Below are 11648 nucleotides of genomic sequence, written 5' to 3' on the forward strand. Positions count from 1 at the left end.
TTATATAAGGTTGTTAAATATACAGAACAATACAGAGAAAATTACCTTTAAAATCACTGTTGAAGTTTACAACTTCGAATATTATAGTATTGTCTTCTCATTATATTTGCAGCATTATGTAATATTTAAAATATGTGATCATGCTATGTGTACAGTTCTGTAGATTCATTGTAGATCAACAACACCCCATATTAAGTATTCTTCTAAAACATGTCTCTGAATACTTATATAATAATCTTTCATGTGTTTGTACTGTTGTTTAACAACCCTTGTCTGATATCTCCAAACAAGAAATAGAAAATATTAACTTTTCTATGTCTCATTCTGAGAAAATATTTCACATAATTATGCAAGGTAAGAGTGAAATAATATATTAATATTTGGACTAAGTTTATTTCTAATTCTTAAAAATGAGTAGCATCAAAATAACTAGGTCTGTGTCTGTTCAATTTCCTTATTTGAGTATATTGCACTATTTATATGATCTGCCAAGATTTGCTCCAAATGCCAATTTTACTCTAGAGTTGGGATTTAGTTTCCTTCAATATATATGTATAATGTATATGTGTATATATACAAACATGTAAAGTATTTATGTATATTTATATGTATATATACAAACCTATAAAGTATATATTTTTAATTTTTTAAATTTAAAAACATTTCTTCAATTAAAAAATAAATTAAAAATTTTTAAAAATAAAAAATAAAGTATATGTATATATATGTGTATATATACATGTGTGTAAAAATACATATATATATTTATTCACTAAGGGAGGTCAAGGGGACTGGTTAAAAAATGCTTTAAATATTTGTTTTGTTAGTTTTTATGCTTGTTGTTTTATTTTTGTCTTTTAAAAGGAAGAGGACCTTCCATTTAAAGGTTATAATCTTTGCAGCTTTTTTAAAAGCAGCAGAATTCATTGAATTTTCCTGGTTTTCTTTCTGAATTGCTGGCCAAGAGTTTCTGCTTCTGCCCAACTAGGAATTTTGGAGTACTCCTCAGGCTGGCTCCTGGGACTATCCATGGTAATTGCTGCAGGCTTTGTTTGTTTGTTTGTTTGTTTGTCTTTTGAGATTAGGGTTAGAGTTTGTTTTGCAGCAGAATGCATCACCTTTCCCAGGTTTTCTTTCTATCTTCCCTTTCTTTCCTGGAACAAGGACTTGGATTCACTTCTTGGTGATCTCTTTCGACTTAATGCTTTACATCTATGAGTCTCAAAATTAGATCTCTGCAGCCTGACCTCTTCTGAGCTCCCCACTCCATATAAACTTTTCACTTTGCATCTCAGCTTGAATGTCTAAGAGGCATTATAAATTAGAACTATCCAAAACCAAATCTTATGCTTACATTCTTGATTCACACTTGCTTCTCCCCCTATCTTTCCTAACTTAGTAAAAGGCATCACCATTCAACCAACAGCTCAAAAACTAAAACCTAGGAGTAATCCCTGATTCCTTTCTTTACTTCATCTATCATATCCAAACCAATAACAAGTTCTGTCAGCCTCTGAAATATGCCCAGTGTGTCCATTTTTCTCAACTATCTTAGTAGCCAGTGCTGCTATCTTGATCCTAGCTACCATGATTTTTTGCTAGATGTGATCCCAATTGTCTCCCACTGGCCTTCTTTCTTTCACTCCCTCTTGCTTCCTTCTACCAAACACACAAAAACAATTTTAAAAAATTGGATCATATCACACCTATGTTGAAGACCTAATGGCTCAAATACATCACTCCAATATCACTTTCTCAGTGAGGCACTTCCTTGTCACCTTTTCTAATGATGACTGACCCCTCTTGCCACCTTCTATAATACTACCACTTATTCTCTTTATCAAGCTCATGCCCATTGGTAATATTTTGTTTAGTATCTTATCTATTTGTGTACAGTCAGTTCTCCCACTAGAACATAAATGTAGGGTAGTTTGACGTTTTGTTCACGGGAGTATGACAATGTCTTAGCATAATGCCTCGAAGATCGTTGGTGATGGTACATGCCCTCTTGCTTGACCCTGTCTTCTAGCTGCTCCTGAGGCTCCTTTGAGAGTAGAGTGAAAACCAGGGACATTGTAGAGAGGGGAAGAGCCAGCAAGCTGGAGCTGTCTTGGCCAACAATTTGCAAAAGAATTTAAAACATTGCTGAAATAAGCCAGCAAAAATAGTAGCACTTAACTCATTTTTCTTCAGGTAAAACGTCACTGTTGGCTTGTTTTGAGATAAGCATTTGAAAGTTGTTTGGGGCAGCCGTCAGCCAGGTCACCAACCCTGGCTGGTGACCAATTATCAGAGAGTCTCCAAAAGTTGGTAGTCAGTTAGTAACATTGGGAAAACAAATTATAATAATGGTATTGCCTTCTGGGATCAAATTATTGATTTTATCATTGGAATTGTAAACAATTCACCTCTCAAGAAGTTCTCTGGTTTAGAAATTGGATGTAATAAATTTCTTATTGAAAATTAATAAAGAAATTGTATAACTCATTAAAACTAAGAATGTAATATTAAGAAAAGAAGTTAATTTCTCCTACTATCCAAAAATAAATAACAAATGTATTTTTTAAAATATTGATTTGTAGTGCTATCTTTCCCAAGGTAACTATGCGTCTTGACCTTACTTCTAATAAAGGTATGATATTCTCAAGGGACTGTCTCATTTGACAAAAACCACTGCACTTCTCTAAGCCATAATAATCCATGAATCCTGGACAGATGGCTAGACTCCCTCAGAAGCCCCAAAGCTCTATTCAATTCCTGCTTTAATGAAAGAACTAATTACTTTAGATCATAGACTTTTGGTTGCTCTTGAGAAGCTGGTATTTTGGATAAGAAATAAAAGATTTCCAAGCTATTTTTTTTTAATTTATGTAAAAACTTCATTTAAAAATTATATTTAAATATTTCCAAATGACACTTTTATTTAAGTACAGTAACTAATTGTAAGAATAGGATGATAGGTATTAAAAAAGAGACCCAGTCTTGTATGTATAGGAATAATACAAATATTGATTTATTGACAGTTGAAAGTAAAAAAAGAGAAGGAACCAAGAAAGGGCATGGACATGAAAGTCAGGACTTTCAGCACAAGATACAATACAGAAAACCCACGTCAAACTGGCTTAATCCTTAAAGAAGCGTTTATTGGCTCTCAGAACTGAAATACTCAGGAGTAGAGCTGGTTTCAGAGACAGCTGGAATTGGAGGAACAAGGACTATCACTTGCTTCCGTTTCTCCTCATCTCTTAGCTTTCCCTGCATTGGGGTGACAATTCTAAACTCTAAGTAGCACAACTTGGGCAGCTTCCAGGCTCACACTGTTTTTACTACTGCCGTATGAGAGGAAAATAGCATGTGCCTCTCTCTCACCTGTCCTAGCAAAAGTGTCAGTGGGTTTTATTGGCTGTCCTTGAACTAGTCACTGTAGCCTGATCAGAGAGGACTGCTAAGAGCTAGGAGAACCTAGCCATGTGCAGGTTCAAGTCACAGGACAGGGACTCAGCCCCCGGGAGAAAGGCTATATGAACTTGAGTAAGTTTCTTCATCTGAGCCTCGTTTCCTCATGGATAAAAATGCCTAGGTCATAGTGCTGAAAGGATTGAATAAAATAACATAAATAAAGCACTTAATAGAATAGTAGACTTTAAATAAATTTAAAGATGAATAATTCTTATCCATTTCCGTTCTGGCCATTGAGTTCATTCTTTGCATAAGCAACAATGACCATTGTCACCACTAGGTGGAAGTCGTGTGCTAGAAGGTAATGGACTGGCTTTTCGGCCACTGAAAAATAAAGAATTGGCTGAAATGACGATTGACAGTTGGAAGAAAGCATGGGGACTGTGAGTCCAATTCTGCTGCACTGAAACGAGCCTGTGTGACCTTGATCAAGGTCTGAATTGATGTCTGGCCTGGATTTCCTCGTGTAAAACTTAGAGGATAATTCTCCATTTGGCTTTAATTTTTTTTTTTTTTGATTCTTTAAAAAGTAAATCTTGTATTTAATAGTAATAATCGTGACTATAAACTCAGAAGCTCAAAAATGCTCAACAGTCTTGGTTGTTAATATATACTGTTTAAAAATATGACTGTATGAAGCATAATCCATTCATTTATTGCTAAGTCGTTGCTGCCCCAGGAGGCCTGAAAGAGTTCATGTAATTTCGTAAGGTGACTAATGGGCCCACAGAGATGCTCTCGAGTTATACACAGCTCAGAAAATCATCCTCTGAGGCATGCAATTCAGAAACCTCACTATTAAAAAAAGTCACACTGAGCAGGCTTCAAAAGTATTTTCAGTCATATAATTATGTTTTAATGCCAGGTTCTTAAAATGACTTGGAAAAGAAGCAGCAGTTCAGAAAATTTCAGGTCTGAAATGTGTTGGAAGAATCTGGGGCAGCAGGAGGATGAATCAGGAAAGGGTGAGATTTAATTGGGCTCAGAACGAAAGTGCTGACTCTCCACTTCTGCATGAATCAAACCTTTAACAAAGTTGAAATAAGATAATGTGATAAATATTAACATTTACCTGGTATAATATATAATATTTACTTGGTATTATATATTAACAAGGATATGGTATATCTTGATACAGATTCTCTACTTCAAGGAAGTTAGATGTGGTTTCCATCCTAGTCAGTATAAAAATCCTTGAAAAAGAAGACCCAGTTGAAATTCTAAGGGTGTTCACACATTTCTACATTCCATGGAGATGTGGAACGGCCTACTTTGAACACTTGACCTTTATTTCTCAGCATGCTCTTTTTTTTTTTTTTTTTTTCAGGATAAAGCCTTCCAAATTCTTAAACCTGGAAGGTAGAGGTGAGGATTTGTTGGTGAGGTGTGGATCAGATGCATTTTTAGTTTTCCTTCATACTTGATAAATCCAGACTGTGTTTTATACGGTGCTTTATAAAAGGGAACCAATAATTAACTAAGATATTTCTGTTGTTATTTTGCTTCTGTAGAAAGGTCTGAAAGAATGAGAGCTCTTTTATTTTTACCTCTCTAATTTTCCCTTCTCCACTTAAAGGACATAGCCAGGACTTGAAGTTCTTTCGATTCTGGATGGTTATTGTGAGGTCAGTGAAGAAAGCATCACTTTTGAGCCCCTAGAGGGCTTAAGACACAGCATAGCATGCTGTGCCCCACTCCCAGAGTTTCTGACTGATTCAACAAGTCTGGGGTCGAGTCCAGGAACTGGCATTTCCATTCGTAAGTCTCCCTTTAATACTGATGCTGCAGGCCATGACCACATGTTGAGGACTGCTATGTTAAGGCAATTCCTCTTCTGGCAGCCTGGAAACCGCCCTTCTTCTGAAGCCTGGAACCTGAGCTTACTGAGGGGGTTGCACTGGGGAGTGTGTACATGTGTAGGGAAGGGATAGAAGAATGGGTCTGTCCACAGATCATGGAAACTTTTGAAATCGAGGGAAAGGACATTCTCAAAGCCCAGGAAAAATGTGGAGGTCTGTAGGTCCTGAACTTCTTGAGGATGAGTGCCAATTCCATGGCTGTCCCCAGGACTAGATGAAGGGAAGCTGGTTGGCCCAGAACTGAGTGAGCCTACTTCTTAGTTGGACATTGGACAGTGATGATCTGAAGCACTCATGACACATTGAGAGATTTGCTAATTTCCTGGGCACCAAATAAGCCTTCCAGATGTTTATGTACGCCCTGGGAGGAGGGAAGGACACAATAACTGAATATCTTGTCAATTCAGTGGCGCTAAGGATGATAATCAGATTGAATTTGACTTGAAGAAAATAATTAGATATTTCTTACCTACCCAATTACACGGATTTCTGACATAGAAGCCATAATCCAAATGTATTAGTATTTGAGACCTCAAACCAACTTCCACCTCTGCCATAGCTCTATGTTTACTCAAAATGAAGGGCAGGGCTTCTCTACACAGCTGTGAAATCTTGCCCTGCCCACACGTGAGGGCTGAAATCCGGTTGGGCTATGAGGAAAAGGTGACTTTTTCTAAGTTCCTAATGTACACTCACAATTCCTGCAGAATATACTATACTTTAGGCATTTTCTGTTATTTTTCACTGCCATGATAACTATCCCTGTACATGTCTCCTGAATATGTAGATACTTTTAAGTTAGATACTTAGAAATGGAATTACTCAACTACCTGAAATTTTCACTGGACTTTTCTCACAGAGATTCTGCCAATTAGCGATGCATGTGATATTATAAGAAGTTTGGTTTCTTTTTAACATGCAAAGACTTCTGAGAGTGTTCAGGCTATCACCTGAGGAAGGTTATTAGCCCACACAGGTTGCTTTCCTCTATTTTCTAGTTGAGATATATTGTTCTGAGCAAAAGAAAGAAAAATTAGAGGAGAATGAGTGGAGAGTTACTAAAATAGGTACACTTGAAGTAGGGATTAGGATGCAATGCGTAGAGACTTAAATTACATTAAAGGCGCTGATTTCCTGAGGGTTGAGCACAGGGATGTTAGAAGATAGAAAATTGTCAAGGATTATCTTGTATCTCAAAATTATAGCTCAGTCCAATCTCATTCCCACTAAGAAAGAGGAAAAAACAACCACTCTTTTTCCTTCAGGACCTAAGGCTCAGGTAATATGTGTTAAGCCTTATTCTGGGTTAAATAGACTTTGGGGATCACATGGAAATTTAAATATCATCACAATATTGTTTCTATAAGAGATAGATTTGTCTTTCCAAACAATTGATTTAAGTATACGCTTTTTGTACCCAACCATTATCAGAAGCAGCCTGGCTGTGGTTATAAAACACAAACTTGAAGGACTCTGCTATCCGACTAGTAAAATGGCTGAGCTGAGAAGAAACCATGTTCTAAAATTTCTAAGAGATACTTCAATATGTACTTACCGCGATTCTTGTCTTAAGGTGGTTTGTTGGCATTTTAAAAGCTAGGCTGAAATACCATAATGTGCCTTATCTCCCCCGCCATGTAAAACAAGGGGGCCTCCAGGGCAGCTCTGTGGAAAACTGGCTTAAGAGACACAGCCAGCCTTCTTTGCCACCCTGGACAGCAGGAGGGGGCTTGCACCAGCAGCTTCAGGCAACTGTTAAATTCCTGACCTGGTTTTCGAAAATATTCAAGGAGAAAGCAGGGACACACATACTTGCTCTAGCCCAGCTAAATAAACCACGTTCCTTCTATTTCACTTTAGCCACATTTGTTTGAGCAGCAGGTGAAGCACCTTTCAAAAGACTGTCATTTCCAAGGGAAGTCATCTGTTTTACATTAATTGTCCATTAGTCTCTAAGCCTCCACCCATTAAAATCCTCAGCCGCTCATTACGTGTATTGTGCCCAAGTCCTGCTGTCAGCTTTCAATGCAGAGCTGTTTTTCCACATCTGACTTAATTGCTCTAAGTGCCTGTTCCTTTGAGACAACGTTGAGCGCGTACCAATTAATGTTAACTTTCTTTTCTTACTAGGCAGAACAGATAAGCCACAGTGAGGACAGTTCAGCTGCCATTTACTCTAATTTATTAGAGACCTTTCTGCGTTAGACTCACACAGTGGGTGTTTTATATCCGTGCTGATCTGTTTGCCTGGTGACTTCTGGATACATTTTGAATGGACTTCATTTCCTATAGTGAAAATACCTATAAATTTGCAATCCATTCATATTTTGTGATGGGAGGTTTAAATTCCATTTTCTCCTAATTAGTTTAAACATGTAATTTTTAAATGCATGTGGCTCTCTGAAGAACAGCTTGTATGAAATTGACTTTGTTGATGGAAAAATTAAGCTTTCATCCTTTCAAATTACAGCTCGAGGGGCAGCAGCACAGTAATTTAATTACTGTAGCTGCCTTATTATAACTGACTCACCTACCTTTGCCCCATGGCTGCTGTTTTGAAAAGACACATTTAAATGAACGAAGAGTTAAACAATCATTAACATAACCAAACTTAGAGTAGCTTTTAAAATTTTGATGGGGTGGAGACATATAAAGCATGTAGGACTGAGAGAGAAACAGATGAATAGATTATCTTCAACTCTATATAGAAATACTAGAAAAAACAGCAGTTTCGATTTATTCTTTTAAAAAAATTACACCGTGTTACCACTTATTACAGCATTTTATACATTTTATTAATATTACAAATAGCCTATCAATTAATATAAATTTCTTTTATGATATTATGGATTCAGATTCTAAATAATAACTGTTGTCATTAATTGATGTTATTACAGGTCCTAAAATCTTTACCAGGGTTTAGTTTCATCTTATAACTGAGTTTGTTAATAAATGGCCTTATTAATATTTGGTAAGTACATGTGTATTAATTTACATGGTTACATTTAAGCAATACCAGAAAAAGTGGAAGAGAAGGCGAATACAAATGCATCCAGACCAATTTAAATGACAGGATATGATGAATATCAAAGACGGAGTTTTGTGTTTTCTACTTCCTGAAGATTTTTGGAAAAATATTCACTTTCGCCATCAGGAAATTATTTAGAACAAAAACAAGCAGCCACTCTGGAAAACATTTACAGCGAGTGAAGTCGGCCTATGAGGTCTTCTGCCTTCCTTCCAAGGAGTCCCTACACTGGCAGTGTCCTCTCATGAGCTCTCTCCTCTTCCTTTACCCAGCTGGGGGCCGATTCTGTGTCTGAATCTCAAATGGCCCTGCTTATTAGTAAGGTATTAGCAAAGACAGCTACTAAGATTTAGGATTTTGACCCTTTCAGAGGACTCTCATCTTCTTCATCTTCATCATCATTTTCAGTCAACATTTTTGAGCAGACTGTGTACAGAGGATAGGGAGACCGTTGGAGTTATATATTCTCAAATGGTAACCTTCCTCATCTCAATGAGTTAGAGCCCCTAGTTAATTCTACAGGCTTTGTTTCTGCATCATGGCCAGAAAGGGTGGCCTCATCCACCCATCTTTACAGAGAGAAATTCTATATTACCTCCGAGGTCCAGCCTAGTCTGTTTCCAGAAAAGTCCTTTAATAGTTCATCTCACCTGTAGGAGATCCCTTTAAAAATCCTATCAGATTTTCTCTCAACAGTTTTCATAAAGAGAGCTTAGGAAGATACCAAAATACAGCCTAACAGATTCAAAGACAGGTATTAGGAATTTGAAAACCTCACACACATTCCTGTGCCCTTTGGCATAGTGCTTCTCAATTCTAGTTGCTTTTACAGGATGGTTTGTGTTAGCCAATGATGATTAGACGAGAGGTGCTAAGGCCGCCAATCCAACTAGTAGCAGGATTGTAGGATGCTGGTACAGCTTTATTTTGATTGTCATTATTTTTTACAACATCTACTTTGTTACTGAATCATTTGGCCAGGGAAGTGATGCTTCTATATTTCTGTGTTTCTGAATACTCACCCCAGTGTTTCGATTGAAAGTCTGGAATGTCATTCACACATGTGGGATCTTGCTGGAAAGGATATTTTCCCCAAGGTCTTTGCTTAGAGGTTCAGTCATGCCCTTGTACTAACTCCCCGATTCTTTGTATTACAATCCCTCTGATTATGATTCAATCTGTTCCCTAGTTATGGCAGACACACCATAGGGTGACCTCTAATGAGTCAGGCCTGCAATTCCCTTACCACGAGTGTGGGTGAAACCTGCAATCAGCTTGTACCCAATAGAATAAGGCAAAGGTGTGGGATGTCACTCCTGAGATTATATCATTTTATATGGCAAAGGTGAAGGGAATTTGGCAGGTATAATTATGGTTACTAATCAGTTGACTTTAAGTTAAACAAAAGGGAGTTTATCCTGAGTGGGACTGGTACAATCAGGTGAGCCCTTTAAAAGCAGCTTCAGGCCTTTCTTCAAGTTAGAAATTTGAAGTAGCAGAGACTGTCTTCTCTCTATTGTTTTCTTTGAAGAAACAAACTGCCATGAATTCCACAGCCACAAGGAAATAGATTCTGCCAACAATCTGAAGGAGCTTAGTAGTGGGTCCTCCCCTAGTTGAGTGTCCAGATGAAAATGCAGCCCAGCCAATACCTTAATTTCTGCTTGTGAGGCCCTGAGCAGGGAATCCAGTTCTGCCATGCCCACATTCCTGACCCACAGAAAATGTGAGATAATAAACGGGTGTTGTCTCGGGCTGCTACGTGTGAGGTAATTTGTTATGCAGCAATAGAAAACTAATACACCACCCTTGCAATAAAGATATTGTGTGGTTTTTATTGTCAAGTATCCCTTATATCATTATTTACGTAAATAAATATTTATTCATGAACTATGCACAAGGTCTTCGTGCACGTTGTTGCTAGGAAATGTACCCGAGTTATACCCCCGGCTTGAGAGATGATTTATATGTAACCCTTAGGTTTCCCAAAGACGTTGCTGCCAGATTACCAGAAACAGACTTGGCGCCCAGCATTAGAAATAATAGTTCCCTTCAGGTACCTGGACACATCTGGTCCCTGTGCTACCTTTACATTAGTGGTTCTCTAACATTTTGGTCTCAGGACCCCTTTTTATCCAAAATTATTGAGGATGCCAAAAAGATTTTGTTTGTGTGGGTGATGTTTATCACCTACTGTATTTGAAATTGAAACTGAGTAATTTTTAAACACGAGAATACACCACCACACGACCTATTAACTGTCAAAACAATGACATCATCACCTATCATGAAACCTCTGGAAAACCCTACTGTTTGCTTATGAGAAGTTGAAAGTAAAATGCTAAAGAACATCGTAGTGTTATTATAAATTGACCTTGCAGACTTAAAAAGGGTCTGGTGAACCCCAGAAATCCACAGACCACAGTTTGAGAACCACTGCTTTATATTTTCATTTTTTTAATCTTTGTTCTTTCACATTGCATTACATTTTTTTCCAACTTCACCGAAATATAATTGACATATCACATCGCATTACATTATATTAAGCAAACCAAAGTAACTTTATGAAATATATGAGGTAAGCACTTTAAAAATGAAAAAACAAAAACAAAAACAAAAAACAACTATGTAATTATGCTGGTTATTCCTTACTTGCCCCATGGATATATCACTGGCCCATCTTTGCTCAGTTTTGTGCCCCAGAGGCTGACCTCCACAGATGATATCATAAGACTCCTGGCCCCCTGGCTTCCAGCTGGGTTCTGCCAATGGGAGACACCAGTGGGAAATGGGAGGACAGGAGGAGAGCGAGCTTGTGGTCATGTGTTTATCCTCCTCTTCCCTGCCATGTAACAATCCTGACAGGCAGCATCACTTCAAAGGCTTTAGCTTTGAGTTGGACTCCAATAACAAAGTTCCTTTCCTTTCTCCTTCAGGGTTGAGGTGGCAATGACTTCTTGCTACTGTTAGTCCTTGGTGTCTCGTCATACCTTTTTGGTGTCCCTAATCGCACCAACGTTCAATTCATTACTTCGTTGTTTTAAAAATTTTAAATTCCATTGATTATTCTGTTTCCTGAGGAATCCTGGTTACTATGGTGACTTTAGACAAGTTATCTTAGCTAACAGTTTCTCACTTTATTTAGCTGTAACATGAAAGCCTTGAATCAGTCTCAGTATATTCTAGTTTGTATTCTGTGGTCAAACGTATTTGGGAAATGCTTAATATAATGTCTGTTTTGGAGATTCACAATTTATGACACCATATCGAAAGCTCTGAGTGGTTGTGAAGTAAATAAGCCT

Source organism: Pteropus vampyrus, unplaced genomic scaffold (genome assembly GCF_000151845.1).
Source record: "Pteropus vampyrus isolate Shadow unplaced genomic scaffold, Pvam_2.0 Scaffold102, whole genome shotgun sequence".
NCBI classification, from domain to species: Eukaryota; Metazoa; Chordata; class Mammalia; order Chiroptera; family Pteropodidae; genus Pteropus; species Pteropus vampyrus.